The sequence below is a fragment of the Triturus cristatus genome, chromosome 2_1 (genome assembly GCF_964204655.1).
Source record: "Triturus cristatus chromosome 2_1, aTriCri1.1, whole genome shotgun sequence".
Taxonomy (NCBI): Eukaryota; Metazoa; Chordata; class Amphibia; order Caudata; family Salamandridae; genus Triturus; species Triturus cristatus.
In genome coordinates this window covers 205998468-206025501 of record NC_140581.1, presented here as the reverse complement: position 1 = coordinate 206025501, position 27034 = coordinate 205998468, and the positions used below count along the sequence as shown (strand labels likewise).

Sequence of the window (27034 nt, the reverse complement as noted above, 5' to 3'; positions counted from 1 at the left end):
ACACTAACTGACCTATCACAGCGCGGCACACTTTGACATCACTCTTCTTCCTCAAACAGCAGTTCCCCTCCTTTCCAATCGTCTCGAACACTCTCACACATCTGACTCATACAACAGGTAACTGTCTGTCCACCATACGAACGGACAATCACCTGACCGACTGTCTGTCCACCATATGACCGGACAGTCACTCGTAATTACCTACCTCAATATGACAATTGTCTGTCCGAGAAAGACCGACAACTGCCCTCAACCATCTGCCCATGAATGGCCGGACGGTCACATAAATAAGTGATAGGATCCAATCACTCAATCTTACACACACAGTAACCCACGACCTGCGTTGGTCACTCAGACACTCGCCCTCTCGTTCCCTATCTCGGGTGGGTTGTCTTTCTCCCTCCTCCTCTCCTCCCTTGGGGAGCTTTCCCTAATACAAAAAGCAAAAATGTAGAACATGACCACAGATCACCTCATGCTAATGGACACCTCTCCTAGGTAGTTTTCTACCGTCTTCTCTGTGTGGATCCCGTTGACCTTGATTCCCAGGCCTGCTCAGTGAGAAAGAACATCGGCTCCCAATTATCGGCATTCCGTATACAATGTTTAATCTCTCCTCCATGCCTAACTCCTAAAACAAAAGGCATTCGTTCTAACTAACAAAGGCAGCTTCTTCCACCTGCAACTGAAACATGAGAATTGAACATCTTTGTATGCACATGAAATTAGCTGACTACTTCCAAAATGAGATCATTACAGAAAACGGGGTAACCCAATCTGGTCAAGGACCTGGGTAATGTACGTTACAAAAAACAGCGGTCCTAGACCTATACTTAGAATGAATTAATCAAAATACTTTGTTTTTTATGATTCAGTTAACCATATCATTAAATGAGGTAAACAACATAAAAAAGCAGAAAGCGACCTTGAAAAGAATTCACCATATATTTATTCAATAATATTTTGGATAAAAGCCATATATATTATTTAAATCACATGAATCAATCAAAGGAGGTTGCACCAGAGGAAGGTGTGCAGTGAAAAAGAGAGGGTGCTCAAGTGTAAGGAGATAAAGAAGAAGAATACTTCAACACATTATCAGGAATTTAATATGTCAAGGCAGGGAAGAGCGGTTACAAGTCACCGTCTTAGCTAGTCTGTCCCAATGGCATTCATATAAACTTGACTTTTGTTTCATAACAGAAATCAATTCCGAAGTAGCACATTAAGAAGGGTATTTCGGGTACAGACTAAATACAAAAGGGGCGTCGACGTTTCGATCCGACTTTCGACCATAAGGGAAATCAGACAGCCTCGGTCTTGCGGATCTTCATCAGGACTTGGCCTGGGCAACCTAAAAGGCAATTGGCGCCGATTAGTAGGTCGTTGCATTAAAAAGGGGGTTAAAATCAATGAAAAAGTATACAGGGGCTCACCTATCAATTATGGGTGAGTAGCAAAATCCACGGTTCATACATGGAGTCCAATAGAATGAGTTCTATAATCCAAACTTGAAAGATAAATGTAATCAATGTAAGATCAGCTAAAGTAATAAACTTCTAACTATTACAAAGGAATACATTGAATTGAATTTAATTGAATTGAATACCTTGACAGTGAATGTCCAAAAGTTAACCACCAGAGGCTTCAAGGGACGATTACAGCCAACTGTGTAAACAGAGAGGGAGCTAAGTTGTAGCCTCTGTGCATGTGAATTGCTGCGATTTACATACGTTACTCAGTGGAAAAACAACAGTAAAGCCCATGTAATCACACTGCCACAGTAAAACAACCGGACCATCAATTATATTAGAAACGGGGTCAGATGGATAATAAAAGCTTAAATTAGAAGACCGTGTATCACATAACGCTCGACACTAGGTGTATACAGTGCTCAGAGGACGCCAATAAGAAACGGTATACTTAAGCCAAAGACGAGGGAAGTATATCGGTTACATGTCATGCAAGGAGCCGGCATATTCAAGCTAAGCGCATTTGACACGAAGGTCCTACGCGTCACGGCCGCGTCTAGAACAAAACATCGTAGTGATCCAAGGGTCGGAGAGTTACTTACTGTTCCAATTCAAGAATAAGCGGACAACTGGGGTTCCTTAGATTATTTAGTTTGAGCGCGCCTAGCCAGTACGCGGTCGTCACCATGGAATCAGGCACAAATGAAGCGGGAGGTGGACGGTGTTCACGTAAGTTATAACGTTACCGGCAACGTCAGGCAGTACGTAACCGGTGTGAGGATGGGAAGGGAGGAAAGACTCCCGAAATAATAGCGAGTGACAGAGCAAGGTCAAAATATTTACAATTACTTACAAACTTAATAATAGCGATATTACAACAGAACATACCGTGTTATAATTACATAAAAACATGAGCATAGAATTATACACGTATTAGATAGACATCATAATTAGGATGATGCGACAAAACACACAGTCTTGCAATTACATGAAAGCCATGAACCTGGAATATTTTTCAACAGACAATGAATGAGCCGGTGGTTGACACTAGAGCCCTAATGTCTGAACCAGCCAGATGTAGTACAAGAATGATACAATACAATTAGTAATTTGTGAGTACTGAGACCTGTCTGCTGATCTCTTCAAATTCGTTAAGGCCTCGGGTTACTGTGTTTAGAGAGTGTATCCATTTGCACTCGCGTTTATTGAGGGTTATGCTGAAATCTCCCCCTCTGGGGTTGGGGCTTACCTTTTCTATGACCCACCATTGAAGACTATTGGCCGCATGGTCGAATAGCATAAAATGCTCCACTAAGGGGGCACCCTGTACTCTACATCGAATACGACTACAGTGTTGTAGTATACGGCACTTGACTTTCTGTATGGTTTGCCCAACATAGATGAAACCGCAAGGGCATTGGATTGCATAAATCACGCCGCTCGTATTACAATTACTGTGTTCCTTTAAGCTGTACGTGCACCCATTGTATGTAAAGTCAGTCATTTCTTTAGACATAGAGCAGGCCTTGCAAGTACCACACTTATGGTGACCATTAATAGGTGGGAGACCCCATAGAGTTGTCTGTGTATGGATCCTAGGAGTGTCTAACATAGATTTAACCACATTGTCCCTAATATTTTTGGCTTTTTTGAAAGCATGTAGGGGGAGTGGTATATTTCTTAACTCATCGGAAACCAGGTGCCAATGTTTGTTGATTGCCTTCTTAATAGCGTTACTCTTCATATTAAAGGTAGTAACACAAACAAGGCGCTCGTCGTTATTCTCCATTCTGACCTTTGGGCTCAACAAAAGGTCCCTAGGGTTGTGCCATGCCCGTTTGCGTGCCTTTTTTAGCAATCTAACGGGGAAACCTCGTTCACTTAGTCTAGCGAGAAGACCCGCTGACTCCTCAAGGAAGTCCTCCTTTTTAGAACAGTTTCTCCTAAGCCTAAGGAACTGGCCAAAAGGCAAATTATCCCTCAAGTTACGTGGGTGGTGACTTGTATATCTCAACAAAGTATTTCGTTCACTGTTTTTCCTATACAGACTGGTGTACAGTTTATCAGATTGAGCATTTATGTTAATATCCAAGAAGTGGATAGTTTCCCTGCTGAAGTCAAGGGTAAACTGAATATCCGGGGAGCAGGTGTTAAGCCAATGATGAAAATCTATCAATTGTGCCTCATCCCCTTTCCAAATCATTAGGACGTCGTCTATATAACGACGCCACAGCGTGATGCAATCTCTGTGTGGGTTGTACTCATTAAGAACAAAGCATTGTTCGTATTCATGCATGTATATAATTGCTAGATTCGGAGCGAAGCTAGCGCCCATAGCCACGCCTTTAGTTTGCAGATAGTAGTCCCCCAGAAATGTAAAATAGTTGCGTGTCATGGCAATTCTGAGAAGCTCAATAATGAATTCAGTAGGGACCCTGTGTGGTGTGGTACGGTTGTTCAGTACTGACTCAATACATGTGAGGGCGGTGTCCTGTGGGATATTAGTGTACAATGATGTTATATCCATTGTAACCAAGATGTCAGTCGTGGGGTCATGTTGACGCCCATCAACTAGCTGAATTGTTTGCATTGTGTCTCTTAGGTATGTAGATGTGTTTTAAGCGATGGGTTTTAGGAACACATCAACATATTTGCAAAGGGGCTCCAGAATGGAGCCGCAACCGGAGATTATCGGTCTACCAGGTGGACCCGCAACCGGAGATTATCGGTCTACCAGGTGGACACTCCATCCGCTTATGTATTTTAAGTAGAGTGTAGATGGTTGGTGTACGGGGATGTTTATTATTTAGGTAATCATACTCAGGTTTTTTGAGAATACCTAATTCCAAAGCCTCTTGTGTGGTACGTCTGATTATGTTAGTGATTTCTTGGGTGGGGTCCCTTCTAAGTTTTTTATAGTTTCCTGCCACAGACAATTGTGCGAGAATCTCTTTCTTGTAATCCTCCACATTTTGCACCACAATTGCACCACCCTTGTCAGCTGGTTTTATGACTATTTTGGTGTTGGTTTTAAGGGAATCCAAACCTTCCCGTTCTGATTTGCTGATGTTGTACTTGACATATTGTCGGTTCGACAATATTTTATCCACATCCCTCAATACCACCTGCTCAAAAGCTATAAGTTTGTGAGATAGTAAATGGGTCGGGGGGTTGAATTTTGAAGGAGGTCTTAATCCACTGCCAGAGAAAATTGGGTTAGATGGGATTTTTTGAAAATAGTGCTTCAATCTAATCTTCCTAAAGAATTGATGAAGTTCTACCTTAAGATTAAAATCATTAGGTAGATTGGTTGGCACAAAAGAGAGACCTTTTTGCAGAACTATTTGTTCATTAGGTTTCAATGTATAGGAAGAGAGGTTAACTACAGGGTTGACAGGTTCATAAGTTACCATCTGTAGTGCTGACGGCGTGTCTGTATCTCTCCGTGGTTCTCCTGTTGGAACTGTACCTGTTTGTTTTGTCTCCCTCTGCCTCTGTTCCACCCTTGGCTCCTGTTCCCCCTGGATCTGCCCCAGGGGCGTGCACGGCCTCGCTGTCCCCACCATTGGTCCTCTGCTAAAAAAGGGGTCGTAGGGGCCTGCTGCTCAGTGTATGGGTGGCCTAGAGTTGATGTAGATGTACTGGGACCTGGCCTTTCAGTGTCGCTATCCGAACCACTTCCTAGTGATGATCCAGAGAAGGTGGTGTACCTCCTATAGCCGCCTCTCCCTCTACTCGAGAAAGTGCCCTGATATTCCCTCGTGTAGTAACCTTCCTGTAAATATGGATACGTGTTTTTCTTTTCATAAAATTTGATGTCCCTAGCTACCTTGTCCAATTTGGTGGCCTGGGTGTAGATGTCAAAGTCACGTATTGTTTTCTCTAGCCTTTCTAGAGCCTCCTTAGCATTAACGAGGGCTCTGTCCTCTGTGATCTCCTTTTTGAGGTCAAGGATCTCTCTAGTCAGACGGAAGTGGAACGTCTATACATTGAAACCTAATGAACAAATAGTTCTGCAAAAAGGTCTCTCTTTTGTGCCAACCAATCTACCTAATGATTTTAATCTTAAGGTAGAACTTCATCAATTCTTTAGGAAGATTAGATTGAAGCACTATTTTCAAAAAATCCCATCTAACCCAATTTTCTCTGGCAGTGGATTAAGACCTCCTTCAAAATTCAACCCCCCGACCCATTTACTATCTCACAAACTTATAGCTTTTGAGCAGGTGGTATTGAGGGATGTGGATAAAATATTGTCGAACCGACAATATGTCAAGTACAACATCAGCAAATCAGAACGGGAAGGTTTGGATTCCCTTAAAACCAACACCAAAATAGTCATAAAACCAGCTGACAAGGGTGGTGCAATTGTGGTGCAAAATGTGGAGGATTACAAGAAAGAGATTCTCGCACAATTGTCTGTGGCAGGAAACTATAAAAAACTTAGAAGGGACCCCACCCAAGAAATCACTAACATAATCAGACGTACCACACAAGAGGCTTTGGAATTAGGTATTCTCAAAAAACCTGAGTATGATTACCTAAATAATAAACATCCCCGTACACCAACCATCTACACTCTACCTAAAATACATAAGCGGATGGAGTGTCCACCTGGTAGACCGATAATCTCCGGTTGCGGCTCCATTCTGGAGCCCCTTTGCAAATATGTTGATGTGTTCCTAAAACCCATCGCTGAAAACACATCTACATACCTAAGAGACACAATGCAAACAATTCAGCTAGTTGATGGGCGTCAACATGACCCCACGACTGACATCTTGGTTACAATGGATATAACATCATTGTACACTAATATCCCACAGGACACCGCCCTCACATGTATTGAGTCAGTACTGAACAACCGTACCACACCACACAGGGTCCCTACTGAATTCATTATTGAGCTTCTCAGAATTGCCATGACACGCAACTATTTTACATTTCTGGGGGACTACTATCTGCAAACTAAAGGCGTGGCTATGGGCGCTAGCTTCGCTCCGAATCTAGCAATTATATACATGCATGAATACGAACAATGCTTTGTTCTTAATGAGTACAACCCACACAGAGATTGCATCACGCTGTGGCGTCGTTATATAGACGACGTCCTAATGATTTGGAAAGGGAATGAGGCACAATTGATAGATTTTCATCATTGGCTTAACACCTGCTCCCCGGATATTCAGTTTACCCTTGACTTCAGCAGGGAAACTATCCACTTCTTGGATATTAACATAAATGCTCAATCTGATAAACTGTACACCAGTCTGTATAGGAAAAACAGTGAACGAAATACTTTGTTGAGATATACAAGTCACCACCCACGTAACTTGAGGGATAATTTGCCTTTTGGCCAGTTCCTTAGGCTTAGGAGAAACTGTTCTAAAAAGGAGGACTTCCTTGAGGAGTCAGCGGGTCTTCTCGCTAGACTAAGTGAACGAGGTTACCCCGTTAGATTGCTAAAAAAGGCACGCAAACGGGCATGGCACAACCCTAGGGACCTTTTGTTGAGCCCAAAGGTCAGAATGGAGAATAACGACGAGCGCCTTGTTTGTGTTACTACCTTTAATACGAAGAGTAACGCTATTAAGAAGGCAATCAACAAACATTGGCACCTGGTTTCCGATGAGTTAAGAAATATACCACTCCCCCTACATGCTTTCAAAAAAGCCAAAAATATTAGGGACAATGTGGTTAAATCTATGTTAGACACTCCTAGGATCCATACACAGACAACTCTATGGGGTCTCCCACCTATTAATGGTCACCATAAGTGTGGTACTTGCAAGGCCTGCTCTATGTCTAAAGAAATGACTGACTTTACATACAATGGGTGCACGTACAGCTTAAAGGAACACAGTAATTGTAATACGAGCGGCGTGATTTATGCAATCCAATGCCCTTGCGGTTTCATCTATGTTGGGCAAACCATACAGAAAGTCAAGTGCCGTATACTACAACACTGTAGTCGTATTCGATGTAGAGTACAGGGTGCCCCCTTAGTGGAGCATTTTATGCTATTCGACCATGCGGCCAATAGTCTTCAATGGTGGGTCATAGAAAAGGTAAGCCCCAACCCCAGAGGGGGAGATTTCAGCATAACCCTCAATAAACGCGAGTGCAAATGGATACACTCTCTAAACACAGTAACCCGAGGCCTTAACGAATTTGAAGAGATCAGCAGACAGGTCTCAGTACTCACAAATTACTAATTGTATTGTATCATTCTTGTACTACATCTGGCTGGTTTAGACATTAGGGCTCTAGTGTCAACCACCGGCTCATTCATTGTCTGTTGAAAAATATTCCAGGTTCATGGCTTTCATGTAATTGCAAGACTGTGTGTTTTGTCGCATCATCCTAATTATGATGTCTATCTAATACGTGTATAATTCTATGCTCATGTTTTTATGTAATTATAACACGGTATGTTCTGTTGTAATATCGCTATTATTAAGTTTGTAAGTAATTGTAAATATTTTGACCTTGCTCTGTCACTCGCTATTATTTCGGGAGTCTTTCCTCCCTTCCCATCCTCACACCGGTTACGTACTGCCTGACGTTGCCGGTAACGTTATAACTTACGTGAACACCGTCCACCTCCCGCTTCATTTGTGCCTGATTCCATGGTGACGACCGCGTACTGGCTAGGCGCGCTCAAACTAAATAATCTAAGGGACCCCAGTTGTCCGCTTATTCTTGAATTGGAACAGTAAGTAACTCTCCGACCCTTGGATCACTACGATGTTTTGTTCTAGACGCGGCCGTGACGCGTAGGACCTTTGTGTCAAATGCGCTTAGCTTGAATATGCCGGCTCCTTGCATGACATGTAACCGATATACTTCCCTCGTCTTTGGCTTAAGTATACCGTTTCTTATTGGCGTCCTCTGAGCACTGTATACACCTAGTGTCGAGCGTTATGTGATACACGGTCTTCTAATTTAAGCTTTTATTATCCATCTGACCCCGTTTCTAATATAATTGATGGTCCGGTTGTTTTACTGTGGCAGTGTGATTCCATGGGCTTTACTGTTGTTTTTCCACTGAGTAACGTATGTAAATCGCAGCAATTCACATGCACAGAGGCTACAACTTAGCTCCCTCTCTGTTTACACAGTTGGCTGTAATCGTCCCTTGAAGCCTCTGGTGGTTAACTTTTGGACATTCACTGTCAAGGTATTCAATTCAATTAAATTCAATTCAATGTATTCCTTTGTAATAGTTAGAAGTTTATTACTTTAGCTGATCTTACATTGATTACATTTAACTTTCAAGTTTGGATTATAGAACTCATTCTATTGGACTCCATGTATGAACCGTGGATTTCGCTACTCACCCATAATTGATAGGTGAGCCCCTGTATACTTTTTCATTGATTTTAACCCCCTTTTTAATGCAACGACCTACTAATCGGCGCCAATTGCCTTTTAGGTTGCCCAGGCCAAGTCCTGATGAAGATCCGCAAGACCGAGGCTGTCTAATTTCCCTTATGGTCGAAAGTCGGATCGAAACGTCGACGCCCCTTTTGTATTTAGTCTGTACCCGAAATACCCTTCTTAATGTGCTACTTCGGAATTGATTTCTGTTATGAAACAAAAGTCAAGTTTATATGAATGCCATTGGGACAGACTAGCTGAGACGGTGACTTGTAACCGCTCTTCCCTGCCTTGACATATTAAATTCCTGATAATGTGTTGAAGTATTCTTCTTCTTTATCTCCTTACACTTGAGCACCCTCTCTTTTTCACTGCACACCTTCCTCTGGTGCAACCTCCTTTGATTGATTCATGTGATTTAAATAATATATATGGCTTTTATCCAAAATATTATTGAATAAATATATGGTGAATTCTTTTCAAGGTCGTTTTCTGCTTTTTTATGTTGTTTACCTCATTTAATGATATGGTTAACTGAATCATAAAAAACAAAGTATTTTGATTAATTCATTCTAAGTATAGGTCTAGGACCGCTGTTTTTTGTAACTTCCAAAATGAGAGCTTACTATGGAAAAGACATTTCAGGCCTGCACAATTCAGCTAACATAAGAATAAACAAACAGGCCTTTCATAGCAAAATGTGAACATTCATTTAGGCCTTTACACATCAGGGTTTACACACATTAATAATGCTCTTGCTACAAACGTCTATCATTATTAAATGCTAAGCATAGCTCGTAATTTCTTCGTGCAATCTTCATCAAGGTGCACATTTAAATCAAAATGCATTTCATCACACATAAGCTTTTCATTAGACAGCTGCAGAATACAAAGGATTGCAACATCAAAAATGAACAACTTTTACTTTCATCTTTGCATAACACGAAATCATTTCCTAGTACTTCACTTACACATTTTGAAAATACAACACAATTCTACTGATGAAAATAAATACAAAAAATAAAATATATAAAAGGGTGCAGACTATCTGTGATTATGATGCACCCCTAAAATTTTAGAGCACCATCATGCTCTATCATTACCATAACACAGGTCAGAAACAATACAGGAGGAAGGCAAAAAGTTCAGGGATGACCCTGCAAAAAGGGCCAAGTCCAACAGTGGGCTTCATTGCTACTGTGCAGAATTCTGTGTTATGGAGAAGTCCACACAGTGGAAACAGAAACCAGTGAGAATAGTCCTCTACATTCCCAGTAGTGTGCCTGAATACCTGCCCCTGGTGCAGCTTTCCATGTCTACTATTGGGAGTAATGGTAAAACTAGTAGACATTCTCCCGAATAAAGACTACATTTAGGGTGAAAATTTACTAGTTTTTACCTCAATTGTGCCCAGTGTTTTTATTCATAGCTATTCCTGTGACCATTTAAGCCAGTGGTCTCCAACCTTTGCGGCAATACGAGCTACTTATGTTCTATGAAACTCCTCCCAAGCTACTTATGTTATGAGTGGTAAGTAACCCCACCAGCCATGATCAGTAGCCACCCCATGCAAGATTAGCAGCAGTCATTATCCCAGAGCATCAGTCAGAGTTGCAAGCAGTAATGTAAAAAATGTTTGTCAAATGTACAATGCCTCTACTTGGGTAATACATAACAGCTATATCTGCAATGCTACTAGCACCAAGCTTATAATAATGTTAGTAGTAAGTCTCCCCAAAACAATTTGATTCTTATCACTCAAAGTATTTTATATAATATAAGCATAAAAGTTCTTAAAATACTCAAATTTTCGTCTAAAGTGCATGCTTTAGTTGTAGTTTATAGGTATTAATTCATCCAAGCAGAAGCTTTTCATTTAGTTGACTGGGCCAGGAGCTCACACTCTACTCTTTGTTGAAGCCCGAGCTAAGCTTTAGACAATGAATGTTCTGGACTGCAGAGTGCATGGGTAGGAGTTTGGCTGTTGTGCAAAGCTTTCTTTCCCGCCCTTGTGTTGTGATAAGAAGCAGCCCCTACATCTGTCTCTTTAGGATCTAGTAGTGCAGGAATATCGTCCCATATACTTGGTAAATTACTCCTCCTACAAGAAACACAAGAAACATATCAGTGTGCGTCTGAAACCTCCTGATGGTTCTGTGGCGAATGGAGTCCCCTTTACCTGGACCAGGGTCTTGGAAGCTCAGTGAGCCCTCAGGGAGGTGGTGTTCAGCTGAAGCTCCCAGGGTGCAGTGATGGGAGTGTCAGTGCGTCCTGCTAGCCCTGTGCTCGGCCCTTTGGGTAGCAACAACACCTCCCACTCCTTATCAGACAGTCCCTTCAGTCCCCGCTGAAAGAGAGTCTGTCTGCATACAGGTAGGCCATAAACCCACTCTAGGGACAGGTCTGCTGCCCTCTGGCATTATTCGACAATATTATTGCACAGTGTCTTTCTGTAATCAGTGACTGCCATTGACCTACGTTGGGGTTACGTTCGCATGCATACAGTCGTAGCAATTATCCAGTCTTGAACATTAAAAAAAAAAACATGAAATTCAGTCTTGTACATCAAAATCGAACACCCAGCATAATGTAACAAACTTTTCAAAAGGATGCAAACAGTCTGATTCAGAAAGAAAGCAAAATAGTTTCTGCTGTTTAGGAATGTACAGGAATTATTTTTGAAGAGCGCTTGAATCATATTTTTTGGTTTACTAGACCAGACCACTTTTTCTGTGACCCTAAATGCCATTTACGTTCACCACTTACAAAATAAACATAATCTTCTGACTCTTTTCTTTGAGGCTGTGTAAGAAACTGGAGTATTAGTAGAGGGGATGAGAACCCGCCCCAAATAATAATCACAATTCTTGTCTGGGAGAACCACTAAAGTCACTAACTCAGGCGTCTCCCAAGCATTTCAGGCGAGGTCACAACCAGAAGTGCCAGAGAAAGGCGCATCATTGTGAAATAACTCATGGAATGACAGGCAAAGCACCACGTGACCTCCGGCACAAAGGCCAGACCCACAGCAGGAAGTCTCCCCAACTCATTTTGAATTATTATTCAACTATCAGCAGTGTATGTTTTTGGAACTGCAACCTTTTGTCTTTATCAGCATAAATGTTTCTGAATGTGCACCTAGTTTGGTATTAAATGCTACTTTCCTTTCAGAGCAACAAAACACATTTTCAAGAAGAAGAAACGTTTCTGAAAAACATAAATGTTTCTTTCAAAATATCAGTTTTAATTTTTCAGGAAATACTCAATCCTCAAGAATCAACTTATCATTTGTATTAAGTACCCATATGTACAAATTCCTCACAGAGACAGATTCTGCTAAAAATGCCCAGATATTACAATCATAGGCTGTGGAGGTGTACCATAACACCATCGATGGCTGTAATATGCAAGGGGCGTCCGTCATTATGTCACAGATGGCTAAATATAGGCCTTTCATGCTCTTAGTATGTCTATGATGGCTGACATTATGCCACAACTAGACCATGATTGCTCAAAATAGTCATGGATGACCATTAATTTGCAATTGTCTTTATTATATCAGGCACGGACACAAATGTGCACAAATGTGCCAAATCCACTTTTATGGGTGTGTGTAGCATTTACTTTTGGTGGCCCTTGGCAGGCAGGGACATAATGTCACACATTCACAGATAAATGTGCGCATTTGCTTACCCATACACAAATGATAGAACATGAGGCTCTTAATTGTCTTGGCTCCGGATCCACACCCTGCTCTCCTCAGCTCTTGGGTTGATCGTGCATCCTACTAATATATTCTGACTGTGGCTCCCGCAGACCCACAATTCACTTGGTAGGCACTGTTTATTGCTCAGCATACAATTTACCCTATTCTTTCACGGTCCAGGGCGGGGAACCTTGTGACTCCTCCTATTAACATTTCCAGGGGTACTCGCCAGGGGTGCCCATTATCACCTCTTCTTCAGGCAGTTGTTGCTGAACCCCTGGCCTGTGCTCTCAGGGAGTACCACAGCCAGCGTGGGATACGTTTCCCCGGATATAACTTAACAATCTCCACTTACGCTGATGGGACTCTCTTATACATTAGAGGCCCAATGGTTAACCTGTACCCGGTGTCAAGGGAGGTGGTATGACACAGCGTATTCTCAGGTCTTAAAATTAACCGGACTAAATCCACCATCTTCCCCCTTACCGCTGCCATGGAACCGATAGAACTGGATTTTCCCTTGAGCTGGTTCACTGACCCTGCGCATTACATAGGCATCCAAGTAGACACTAACTCCGAGATTGTATTCACCAAGGCAACTAGAAGATGATGTTAACAGATGGGTGCAGCTGTCATTATCTCTCCTAGGCCGTATTTCGTTAATAAAGATAGTAGTGCTACCCAGATTCCTGTTTCTGTTTTTAAACATACCTGTGATCCTACCAACTCACTTTTTTAAATGCATCATGTCCTTATTGATTAGATTGGCATGGGCTGGCAAGCAGCCTCATGTCAAGTGGGATATTTTGACTTTACATTACTCCTTGGGTGGTCTTAGGGCACCGGACTTAGAACTCTATTACTGGGTACCGCAATGTTCTCACACATTTTGCTGGCTGCATAAAACCATCCCCTCCCCCGCATTTGCATATAGAAAGGATTGCAGCTGTGCCATCCCCCCTAGCTGCTTCCCTACACCGGGCAACGTCCCGACGAGCGGGTAACTTGGACTCCATAAACGCCACCACCCACGCTTGGCAAAATTTAATGAAAAGACAAGCTGCCTCAATCCTGTATTCTCTGTTGCCTGTCCCCTTGCTAGCTCTCCTTGGCTATACTAAAAACGTCCAAAAAGAAATACGACGATTTGTTGATATGGGCTTGCTGCTAAGCGTGGAGTTGCTAGGCACTGGGCCCGAGGGCCACCTCCCACCATAGTGCAGTGGTCTAGCGATATGCTGTACTGCAACACGCAATCCGAACTATACAGCGAGCTGCTTCCCCCTCAGAGCCGCCCTAAAATACCTTTGGAGCCTATATCAGAGTTACCTTGCTGGTAAAGAATGAACATTTTCTGAACCTCAGCTTTTTCATTGTTGTGGGGGGTGCAATGCGAGGGATGCCGGGGCATTGCGGGCACCTCATCCCAGTTTTCACTTTAGGCTCTAGCAGGGTAAGAGAGACTTACGTGCTGTCTTGGAAGTACTGTTATGCTGTTTCCATGAGATAACCATGTATTGGGGAATAAAATTGGTCAACAGTTGGTTATATAATGATCGGCTGGATTAGCGTATTGCCCCCTTGAATGTATAACCCCTCGGATCTGTATACTTATTCCTGAAATGTCACCTGAACAATATGTATGTACACTATGACTGTTTTTCTTGTTTTTTCAATTGAATTTTTTTTTGGTATGTGTTAGAAATGGGGATCTCTAGTTGGCAAGGATTTGCACCTTTGTCCAAGTAGGGACCCTTCCTTCTAGTGAGGATAAGAGAGTTACACTCTAAAATAACCCCTGCTCACCCCCTTGGTAGCTTGGCACGAGCCGTCAGGCATATCTTAGAGGCAGTGTGCAAATCATTTGCGCATAACCAACAGTAACACAGGGTAAGCACTACAAAAGGACACCACACCAGTTTAGAAAAATATCCAATATTTTTATAAACTTAAGACAAGACCAGAAACGATAAAAATCCACAATACAGTACTTAGAAATCTTCAGTTATCAAAATAAACTTGAAATTGAGTTCCTTAAAGTTGATAGCTCCATGTGGGGTTATCACGGCGTTGCGAATAACAAATTCCCGAACAGTTCTGATGGACTGTGCTGTCGCGGGCCAGCTACGGTGTCGGGAAGACCTGCAAAACAGTACCTTTAGAAATGCAGGGCATCGGTGACCTCTCGTTGAGCTCTGAAAGCACGGCGTCTGCAGGTGTCGGTCCAGGTGGTCGGTGCAAAGTCGTCGGGCCCTTGAAGTCACAAGCGTTGCAGATTAAACTCCTTGCGGTTGAAGTCAGGAGCGCAGGCGTAGGCAGGCGTCGGGTGCTGCGGTGTGCATTGCAGCGGTGCTCGTCACAGTGATGGCAGGTCACGGTGCAAGCAGCATCGTCGTCATTGCTGAAGCTATGTTGTCGGCTGATGAACTGAGTCAATGGCGCCGGCGTCGGTAGACCAAGGCTGTGGTGTGGGATGAGGATTGTGCGTTATGTAGCTTACGAGCAGTCACCTCGAAGCACGGTGCAAGCAGTGGTGTTGAAGTCGGTGTGGAGTGGTGGTGTCAGGGATACCAGGGCGACGGAGTGAAGTGAGGCAGTGCAGAGTGCTGTGCCCACAAGTAATGGTTCAAGCAGCGGCTCGGTGGAGGCATCAGGTTGCGTCGTCGGTGAGACCAGGGTTGCGATGCGGCGTTGTGGCGGTGCACTCTGCAGTGTCTTCAGGACACAGAGTCAGCAGCGGCATCATAGATGGCGTTGGATTGCTTTTCTTCTGTTGCAGCACAAAACACACAGTCCCAAGCTGATGGCAGAAGCACTTGAAGTCGTTGCTGTTCCTGAGATTTCTTGAACAGGGGTCAAGCTCTACCACAGCAAAGCACACAGCAAAGTGGCTGTTCCTCCTCGCAGCTTCTCCAGCTCTTCTTCTTGGCAGTCTTCTTGGTCCAAAAGAGTTCTAAAGTTTAGGGGTTTGGGCCCCACTTTTCATAGCACAAAATCCTTTGTTCTCTGGGGGCAGAGAGTGTCTGTGCCCAGCCAGAACCAGTTCTCTCCTCTCTGGTGCAGCTTCCTGTCAGGAGGTGGAGACAGCATTGTCAGAGGCAGACCAGGCCCATTCAGGTGAAAGGGAAATCTCCTCCCACCACTCTAAATGCAGACCGGACCTATTCAGGTGCTAGTGAAAACTTCTCCCACTACTCTGAATTCAGCCCAGGTCTATTCAGCCCAGCCCTGACTCATCCAGACTCTCTGGAGCCACTGCACCCCCTCAGCCCCTGTCACTATAAAGCCAGACAGTCAATTCACAACCTAGCAGAGGCACACAAGATGACTAAGCAAGAAAATACCTACTTTATAAAAGTGGTATTTTCATACACAGAATGTAAAAATCACCTTTACTAAAAGATGCATCTTTAGATTCTGAGTTCAGGCATACTAAACTTTATTTTCCTATCTGGTCCCAATGGGAAGTTATATTTATAAGATGTTATAAATTAACTTCCATGCTTTCCTATGGGCCAGATAGCCTTTCAATAGTGAAAAACACAATTGGCAGTACTTCACTATCAGGACATGCCACACACATCAGGGCATGTACTATTTTTCACATACACTGCACCCTGCCCACAGGGGTACCTTATGCCTACCTTAGGGGTAACGCACATGTAAGAAAAGGGTAGGTTGGGGCCTGGCAAGTGGGTCCACTTGCCATGTCGACATGGCAATTACAAACTACGCACAGACTCTGCAGTGACAGGTCTGAGTTACCTTTTCAGGGCTACTCATGTGGGTGCACAATCAGTGCTGCAGGCATTTGATTTACAGGCCCTGGCACACTCAGTGCACTTTACTAGGGGCTGACTAGTAAATCAATTATGCCAATCATGGAAACACCAATCCATAACACAATTTCACAGAGAGCATATGCACTTTAGCACTGATCAGCAGTGGTAAAGTCCCCAGAGTCCTAAAACCAACAAGGACAAGTCAGGAAAAAATAGGAGGAAGAAGCAAACAGTTTGGGGATAACCCTGCAAAAAGGACCATTTCCAACAGTAAGTATTGTCCTTTTTTGCAAAATCAATAAATGCATTTAAAAATAAAATAAAAACACCCAACACCAGGATTTCTCATTAATATATCACAGTGTTTTATGTTATGAAGCATTCATACAGTACACAACCACCGGAGGGTCTTTTGGCACTGAAATAAGGCATACAACTGTTAAAAATAAGGATTTTGAGTCTCCACCTTTGTAGTTTGATTGTAGTTGATGGTAGAGCATGGGGAAATACAGAAATGGGTATTTAAATAAAAAATGATAATATTTGTATGTTAAATATTAATGTAAATAAATTGTGTAGCATTATTTTAAATCTATAACAAAATAACAAATGCTACCGCACTAACTTGCCTTTGAAATGAATCCCTAATTAATTTCAATATATTAAATTAATGCTACTGCACTAACTTGATTTTGAAATTAATCCCTAATAATTTAAATATATTTAATTAAATTAAACATGTGTATGAACTAAAACTTTAAAAATCAATTACCACTTAAAATAAAAATTTTAATTTTTTAATATGCATTAATAATTAGTAAAGTGGTACATAATTAATATAAAGTAATTGAATTATATTTTCCTAACAGTTGAAGGTACATTCATTTATACATTCAGAAAAGGTTGTTAAAGTATGTTATAATTAAATAATAAATAGGTTTTATTTTTGGATTGTTTTAACATTGAACTCAATTTATTCATATTTTAACTATTCAAAATAAGCTAATTTAATTTGAAATTTTTCTCTGGAGGTTTAGTTTAAATCCCTATTGCTATTTTGTTTTATGGAAGGGTGTTCCAGTGCTAGTGTTTAGCCATGTGTGGTGCTTGACTTACTCCATCTCTGAGCTGGAGTAACTTACTACTGTTTTGGATCCATTTGTGTCCTTTTTTGGCTGTGGCAACTTTAGAAATGCAGGGCCTCATTTATGAGAAGTGACGCATTGCTGCCTGAAAGCAGTGATGCGTCACTTCTCAGTGCGCCCTCCTAGCGGCATGATGGATGCGTCATATTTACTGTATGACGCATCATATCGCAAGGAGTTACAGATACGTCAGTATTTCTGATGTATCTGTAGGCGCAAAAGTGACGAATTGCTGGAGTGTGTCACAAAAGTGACGCAACTCCAGCAAGCCCCATGTGAAAGGGCCTGCATCAGTCTTACGCCTGCTGTGAGGCAGGCGTAAGATATTGACGCATTTGCTCAATAAAAGTGGCGCAGTGAAATCTCGTAGATTTCACTGCGTCACTTCTACGAGGCTTACTTACGTGGGAACGCCCACCCTGCATACATTATATCTGACGCAGGTATAATGTAGCGCAGAGGTCTACAAAGTGACTCATCTGCTTAGATGCGTCACTTTGTAAATAGGGCGCAAAAAAGTGATGCAACGGAAGCGCAAAACTGTCACAAGGGCTCATAAATAAGTTTGTAAATAGGCTTAATCTTTTGTAGGTAGTTGAATGTCCCTCCCTAAACCGCATGTTAATCACCCCCGCCCCAAGCCTCATTCAGACCCTGGATGCCCCATCCCCTGGGGATGGTTACTGTATGGAGTACCATGGACCTCAACCTCCTGGACATAGTTGTTTCCCTGCCGACAAGAGCCCAGGCAGGGAAATCTATTGTTCTCCCATCTGGTGAGTCAGAAAACTGGTGAAAATATGTGTGGTGCCCCTGGTTCACCCTAGTTTTAAAAAGAAAGTACAAAGAAAAGGTTTGCCAACCCCTGCGGGCCCATGGGGCCGATTGCAGGGATCTGTCAGGCCATGGGGTTTGGGGCTCCCCTTGTACCCCCAACATCAATGTGTGATGTAGGTGTCCTGAGCGGGCACCAGCAAACCCAAAATGAATTAATAAAAACACAAGATGCTCATTTATTATTCACTGCTCCAAGCAGGGAGTGCCCTATAATGCCATTGAAGTTTTTTTTTTAAACATTGTATTAGATCCAGGTGGTGTCCCTAGAAGGAACAGGGGCACTCCCAAGTAGTTTTTTTAAAATAAAAGTTTATTAAACTATTTATGACAACCACGTTGAGGAACTTCGATTTCTGATCGCGATCGAATCGACCCGCCAGTTTGTGCTCCGCCGCCATTTTGTGTTGCCATCACCCAGGCAGCACGGTGAGCAAAGCCTATTCTGCTTTTTCTGCAACCTGGTGTCAAAATACGCTTTCTGCCTCTATTTGCAAAGCTGGTGTTAGGACTGACCGGGTACACTAATCCCTGTCTGGCTTTCCTAATCCCCGTCTCAACTATCTGTTGATTCACACTATTCTTTCCTGACTTTATCTTATCCTCTGGCCTTCACTGTCTTCTGCTAGCATTCTCTCGTTTCACAACTGTCCTCCATCACACACAAACGTATCTTGCCACCTGCAAGTTAGTTACAAATCTGTTAATAAATTAGCTTGAGGGAGCGGTGACAAACATAGTTGGAGGAGAGGTTTCTTCGAGTCATCTGACGCTTTTGTTTTCCAATTTCTCCCATTGGTTCTATTCTGTTTTCTGACTTTCCTTATTGGCTCTTTCTTGTGTGTACTGGGAGTGCTTTTGGTTAATGTATATGAATCCTATATAGTATAAAACCCTGTGCGCCACAGAGTGAAGTGGCAGTCTCCTGAGAACCTACTTTGTGTACTTCTAGGATAACTGTACTAGCTGCAGCTAAATAAATCCGATCTTCTAACGCCGACAGAGTGTCCCGTGTCTCTGTGTAGCTGAGCAGGAGAACTCCGGAGAATTGGGCGTACCCTGCGCCGCCAGACCCAAAAGGTTCTGGTTCTTCAACTGGCGCCCAACGTGGGGCGGCTTCAGTGGTACCGGTTCTGCCTGAAGGTCGCCAGGAACCCCGCAAGAAAATTCCGGAGGGTTCGCGAGCCACATTTAAGCGACCCCTGTATGTCGAAAGTGGTCCGAAGGTCTTTTGCAGCGCGGTTACTCCTTCCTGATGGCTACTGACGACCGCTGCCCTGACTGTCGCCCTGCTTTGGCCCTTCCTTTGATGATGTATGGTAAGGCGAGACGATAGACGGGCCTCTGTTGGTGTGAGAAGATGTCCTTAGTTAAGTATTTTTGTGGGTCGCGCCCACAATTTTGGTTCTTTGTTTTTCTTCGGTTCTTAGATTTGTCTATTGCAATAAACAAAGCCGAGGGTAAGTGCATTTGTGCTGTGTTAGAGTCGGGGGTCTCTGGTTGGCGCAAGGTTGCCCTTGTGTCAAGCAGGAACCCTCTCCTCCACGTCAGGGCGCAGGATAACCCCGTGTGAATGACCCTTGCTCACCCTCTAGGTGCGTGGCATGAGCAGCCAAGGCGATTCCTCAGGCGTTGTTGGTTAAGCACTTACAATCATACACACAGTAAATACATCAATCCCCCCAGAAACGGACACCAGACTTGGATATGTAGAAATACGCTTCTTTATGTAAAAATAGGTATATATATCTCAGCAGACTTATCACAAGACCAATAACGTTTTCGCTAGGCCACCAGGTTATAAAGCAGGCAAATGTTCTTTGTTCGTAGTTTCAAATGGATACTTTGTAGTCTCTCGCAAATGTTACTTGTAGTTTCCAGTACTCACAGAGATCGGTTCCGGCGAACGGGGAAATAAGGCGTTGCGGGCCCCGAGCCCGAGACTGGAACTTCTTTCGTGAGGTGGAGAGTCGGCACCGGTCGGTGCGACTCTCAGCTTGAGAAGTGGTCTTGGGTCCTCGATCAGCGGGTGTGGGCAGGTAGGCAGGCGCGGCCAGCGATCCTCAGCACGGCGGTGCAGAGGGGTCTCCACAGCGGGGGCGGCGCGGCCTGAGATGTCCGGGGATAGCGAAGCGGGGTCACAGGGCACAGTCAGTGCAGCTGGATGACCCGGCGTAGATCACAGTCGTCGGACGGCTTCCGGCGGGAGGGGTGATAGCGCGTTCAGCGCGCTCCAGTGGCAGGCGGTGACAGGGGTGCAGGCGGCCTAGCCCGGGGACAGAGAGCGGCTCCGGATGGAGCGGGGCTCTCACGGGGTTGCGGCAGGCGAGCTCCTGAGTGTCACGGCCCTAGGAGGGGCGATGAGGGGCGCAGTCTCTTTTCCAGCAGGATGCCCACACGGCTCGAATCGGAGGACGAGCAAAAGCACAGAGAACCCACTGGTCCTGGGGTTCAGTTCAGGGGGCAAGCTCAGATCAAGCCCTTGGAGAATGTTTCAAGCACAAAGCAGCAAAGTCTTTTCAGTAGTCTCTTCCTCTCCTTTCTCAGCAAGGCAAGCAGCAGGCCAGCTCCTCCAGCGTCTCCTTCTCCTTCTAGTCGGGCAGAGGTTCTTTGTGGTAAAACAGGATTCTGATTTCCTAGGAGCCAGGCTCCTACTTTTATACCATGATTCTTTTGTTCTTTAGCGCCAGGGGGCCTAGGCCTGGCTCAGTCCAGTTCTGGAGCACTTTGTAATGGTGACTCTGCTCTTTCCTTTCAGCAGCAGGGCAGAGACATCAGCCGTCCCACAGGGGGCGGCGCCGGCTTTGTGGTGGCAGAGCACAGGTCTATTCAAGAGTCAAGGTGTACGCCTCCCACCCATCCTGGTGTCATCTCCCGGCCCACCACCTGGCAGCCAACCTGTCTCTGGGGATCCCCCCACCCTGCTCCTTACTGTTGCTAGGCAGAACACACACACACACAGCAGAGGTGGACTGAGATGGTCAGGTCAGTAAATACTAACTTTCTAAAAGTAGTATTTACAAACCCAGGATATTAAAATAAACTTGACTACAAGAAGTATTTTATTATTCTGAGTTCAGGCATACTAAACTTGACACTCTACCATGCTCTCTGAGTCCACTGGGGTCACAGCGTTGGCGTGATCCCAGCAGCCCATTCTGGCATATGGAGAGCAGGTAACCTTCAATAGTGAAAAACGGAAAGGGCTGTAATTCACTACTAAGACATGCCACACACATCAGGGCATGTCCTACCTTATGCCTACAATGCACCCTGCCCTTGGGCCTGCCAGAGGGGTGGCTAATATGTGGGTAAGGGAAGGTTTAGGGACTGGCAAGTGGGGGCACTTGCGCAGTCAGCGCGACGGTCCCGGACCGCGCACAGGGTCTGCGGTGGCAGACCCTAGATACATTTTACAAGGCCGCTTCCTGTGGGTGGCGCAACCAGCGCTGCAAGCCCACCAGCAGCATTGGCATTCACAAGCCCTGGCACCCCTGGTGCACTCTACTGGGGACTGACAGTGAATCCAATAAACCAATCATGAACATCAATTACAGGTACACTTTACCTAGGGAGCACTTGCACTGCGGCACGGATTAGCCGTGGCGCAGTGCCCTGAGCGGACAACACCAGCAAAACAATCGAGGCACCCCATCAAAAAGTGGAAGGGAAACTCACGCCAAGGTGCCAGGTCTAACACGTGTCCCCTCCAGCTGAAATGTGGGGAGAACTACCCTTGCCCAGGGGGTTCCTCGTCACTAAGGCGGAAATACCTGGACAGACCGTCAGCGTTGGCGTGATCTGTACCAGGACGGTGTTCCACCGTAAAGTCCATACCCTGTAGGGAGATGGACCACCTCAACAGCTTCGGGTTCTCACCCCTCATTTGCATCAACCATCTGAGGGGCCTGTGGTCCGTCTGAACCCGGAAGTGAGACCCAAACAAGTAGGGTCTTAGCTTCTTCAGCGCCCAGACCACAGCAAATGCTTCTCGCTCAATTGCACTCCACCTACTTTCCCGTGGAAGTAACCTCCTACTGATGAAGGCTACGGGTTGGTCCCAGCCCTCCTCAGTCATCTGTGAGAGAACAGCCCCTACACCATGCTCTGAAGCGTCTGTCTGCACTAGGAATTCCTTGGAGAAGTCAGGGGCCAAGAGCACGGGCGCCGTGCACATGGCAGTCTTCACGGTGTCGAAAGCTTTCTGACAGGTGTCAGTCCAGATCACGTTCCTGGGCTGCTTCTTGGAAGTCAGCTCTGTCAAGGGGGCAACAATCGTTCCATAGCCCTTGACAAACCTCCTGTAGTACCCAGTGAGCCCCAGGAAGGCCCTCACTGCGGTCTGCGTCTTGGGGGGTTCCCAAGCCAGGATGGTCTCAATTTTGGGTTGCAAGGGTGCCACCTTGCCACTCCCCACTTGGTGTCCCAAGTACACCACGGAACCCTGCCCGATCTGGCACTTGCTTGCCTTGATCGTGAGGCCTGCTCGGCGCAGAGCCATCAACACTTCCCAGAGGTGGCGCAGGTGTTCGGGCCAGGTGGCACTGAACACTGCGATGTCGTCCAGGTAGGTGGCACTGAACGCATCCAGCCCAACCAGTACCTGGTTGACCAACCTCTGAAAGGTGGCAGGGGCATTCTTCATCCCAAATGGCATGACTCGGAACTGGAAGTGCCCATCTGGTGTAGAGAATGCTGACCTCTCTTTGGCCCCATCGGTCAAGGCGATCTGCCAGTACCCAGACGTTAAATCGAACGTGCTGAGGAACCGGGCAGCCCCCAGCCGATCAATGAGCTCATCAGCTCTGGGGATGGGGTGCGCGTCAGTCTTCGTGACTGAATTGAGTCCTCTGTAGTCCACACAGAACCGGAGTTCAGGTGTGGCTCCCGGCGCAGCAGCTTTGGGGACCAAGACCACGGGGCTGGACCAAGGACTGCTGGAGGACTCAACCACCCCTAGCGCAAGCATTTTGGAGACCTCCTCCTTGATGCAAGCTCTGACCCTGTCAGTTACCCTGTAAGCCTTGTGCTTCACAGGTAAGCTGTCTCCTGTGTCCACATCATGGACGCACCAATCTGTGACACCAGGAACCAGGGAGAATCTATCGGAAAACTGCCCCAGCAAGTGGCGGCAATCTTCCTGTTGTTCGGGCGTCAGGGTGGGTGAGAGGTTAACTCCATCCACTGACCCATCTTTCTCAGAGGCCACTAAGAGGTCAGGAAGAGGCTCGGTCTCCTCTTCTATTCCATCATCAGTGGCCAGCAGCATGCCCACTTCGGTCCTCTCTAAGTGGGGCTTAAGGCGGTTAACATGTAGGACCCTCAAAGGGTTCCTGGGAGACCGCATGTCCACCAAGTAGGTGATAGGACTTTTGCGCTCCACAACCTCAAATGGACCTGTCCACTTATCCTGAAGTGCACAAGGCTCCACTGGGGCCAAGACCCACACCTTTTGTCCAGGTTGAAGCTCTACCAGAGTGGCATTCCGGTCGTACCACCGCTTCATCTCCTCCTGGCTGGCTTCCAGATTTGCCTCAGCAAGTTGCCTGAAATGCCGAGTCTGGTTTCGGAAGGCCAGCATGTAACTGTATACATTCTGGGGAGGTTTCCTGGGAGATTGCTCCCAGTCTTCCTTTACCAAACTCAGAGGTCCTCTTACCGGGTGACCATACAGAAGCTCAAAGGGGCTGAACCCTAGAGACTTCTGTGGCACCTCTCGGTAAGCGAAGAGCAGGCATGGCAAGAGGACGTCCCACTTACGCCTCATTGGACCGTCCAGGCCCATGATCATGCCTTTGAGGGTTCGGTTGAATCTCTCAACCAACCCATTTCCTTGGGGGTGGTAAGGAGTGGTGAACTTGTACGTTACCCCACACTCCTTCCACAGGGATTTCATATATGTGGATATGAAGTTGGTCCCCCTGTCGCTCACCACCTCTAGAGGGAATCCCACTCGGGAGAAAATTCCCATCAGTGCCCGTCCCACCACGGGGGCCGTCACTGTCCTCAGAGGGATGGCTTCAGGGTACCGGGTGGCATGGTCCACCAAGACCAGGATGAACCTGTTGCCCAGGGCTGTCTTGGGGTCCAGAGGCCCCACAATATCAATACCCACTCGTTGGAATGGCGTACCGACCACAGGGAAAGGTTGCAGAGGAGCCTTGTGCTTCCCTCCGCTCTTACCACTTGCCTGGCAAGTCTGACAGGTTCTGCAGTAGGAATCTGAATTCTTGTGCATTTGGGGCCAGTAAAAGTGGGTGACAAGCCTGTCATAGGTCTTGTCCATCCCCAAATGTCCTGCTAACGGCACATCGTGAGCCAGCCCCAGTAGGAAGGTTCTGAACTTCTGGGGTACCACCAGCACACGGGCTGACCCAGGTTCAGCAGCCTTAGGCTCGGAATACAGGAGGTCACTCTCCCAGTACACGTAGTGTGTTTTTGCCTGAACACCATTGGCCTGGTCTGCAGCCTGCTGCCGCATACCCACGAGAGAAGGGCATTCTTTCTGCTCCCTGCAGAATTCCTCCCTGGAGGGACCTCCTTCTTGCTGCCAATGGGTCAGCTCAGGCAAGTCTCCCAGTTCGGCAATCTGTTCCCCGGTAGGCTCCAGAGCATCCCCCTCAGGGTCTACTTCCTCCTGGGCCGTGGGAACTTCGGGGGCCGGTTTCCCGCGCCTCCTGCGCCTTCTCCCTAAGGCCGGTTCCTGGACCTCTCCCTCAGGCTCCAGGACCCTCTCAACACCCCTACTGGCTGCCATGGACCGGGTGGTCACGCACGCCCAGTCGGGTAGACCCACCATCCTCAGATGCGTGGTCTTCTCCACCTTTTCCCAAGGGGAGCTCTCCAGGTCGTTCCCTAGCAGACAGTCTACAGGCATGTCAGTTCTCACAGCGACTCAAAGGGAACTTGAGCCATTGGACAACGACTCTCTATGTTGTCAGCATTGACAACCCTACAGTAGGCATTGGGTACAATCTGCTCTTGAGACACCAGGTGTTGCCTCACCGAGGTCACGCTGGCTCCTGTATCTCTAAGAGCCTCAACCTTCTTTCCATTGATGGTCACTACTTGCCCATATTTCTTAGTGTTAGAGGGCAAGTAAGTTTCGGGGACCATCTCACTGTCTCCTAGCGAGACTAAGGTCATCTGCCCGGGACCCCCACCCTCCTGGACTGCTACCTCCTCCCCAAAGTTAACACTAGCTACTTGCCGGGGTGGAGCACCAGTGGGTGCGGTCTTACCAAACAGGCGACACTTAGGATCAGAGGCAATGTGACCCGGGTCACCACACCTATAACAATTGAAGGGCCCCTTTGGAACAGGTCTACCTGTCGGGGCCCCGTTCTGCTGCGGGGGTGGGGGAGGCTGAGAACCCTTCTGCTGGTTCCCTTGGGAATTACTTTGGGGGCCTTTTTGGAACCCCTTCTGTTTACCCCTGTCCCCCCCACTCTTCTGCTGGGGACCCTGCCCACCTTTGGCGGAGTCTCCCACTTGACCCTTGTGGACCCTGGTGCTGAGCCAGCGGTCCGCCTCCTCAGCAAGCTTCCTCGGGTTGGACAGCTTGCTATCAATCAGGTGCTGGCGTAGCTCAGGAAAACATTGACTGGACAAGTGCTCCCATGCAATTAAATCAAGCGGCCCTTGATAATCATTCACTTTGCTACCCTTCACCCAACCATCCAGTGCTCTGCAGAAAAAGGTTACATACTCCACATACGTACTCTCAGGGATCTTCTTAGTCTCCCTGAACCGCTGTCTATATAGCTCCGGAGTTAACCCATACCTGGTCATTAAAGCTTCCTTCATATGGGGGTATGAGGCTTGGAGATCTAAGGGTAAATCTAACAGTGTGTCACGCCCTTCAGCAAGGAACCTTCCCCACAACCCCGCTCCCCAGTCTTTCTCAGGGACCCGGTGTGAAGTCATGGCCACCTCGTAGGCTCTAAACCACTGCCCTATGTCATCCTTCCTAAAATACTCCTTTACTACATCTTTGGGGATGTACACCTTGGACTCTACCTGCACTGGTGGAGTGCTGCCACCAGAAGGAGCGGTGTCCAAACTTTTCGCCTTCAGCTCCAACTCCTTCAATCTGATATCATGATCCATTTGGCGTTGTTGTGCCTCCAGGGCCAACTTCTGCTTTTCCATTTCCATTTGTCCTGCCAACTTTGCCATCTCCATTGCATGCGCCCTGTCTGCTGCCCTGTCTGCCAGCTCCTCTGGCGACCGGACTCTGCTGGGCTCCTCAAGGTTGTCGGGTGGAACGATGTCCCCCGCATTCCGTGGGTCTCGTGACTCCTTCCAGGCTCTCAACGCCTTGGTGTACTGGGTCTTCCTCTTGAATCCAGCATGGGGAACTCGGAATTTTACACTGTAGCCTTTCAATTGCTCCATCGTGTAGCCTTCCAGTCTCTCCCAATCCACCTCATCTATTCCAGAAATCACAGAGAGCGCTCTTCCAGCAGAGAGTGAGCCAGGCATGGTTGCAGTGATGGCAGATGTCTCAACAAAGTTCAAAAAATGAAAACCTGTGGCTGCGTTACTTGGTCTGCTCTCACTATCTGGTGATTAATAATTCACTGTATGCAAATTACAAGTGCAAATCCGAAATCCCACCCGCTGCCAACAATGTTAGAGTCGGGGGTCTCTGGTTGGCGCAAGGTTGCCCTTGTGTCAAGCAGGAACCCTCTCCTCCACGTCAGGGTGCAGGAT

At 46.1% G+C, this 27034-nt stretch overlaps 1 long non-coding RNA gene across 1 annotated transcript; it reads left to right on the top strand.

Annotated features, from left to right (window-relative positions):
• The first annotated feature begins 8568 nt into the window (after positions 1 to 8568).
• LOC146863968 (uncharacterized) lies at positions 8569 to 9034 on the top strand. The gene is made up of 3 exons (XR_014976594.1): positions 8569 to 8652; positions 8752 to 8825; positions 8908 to 9034. It is a non-coding gene; the product is annotated as an uncharacterized LOC146863968 (long non-coding RNA).
• Positions 9035 to 27034: the final 18000 nt, after the last annotated feature.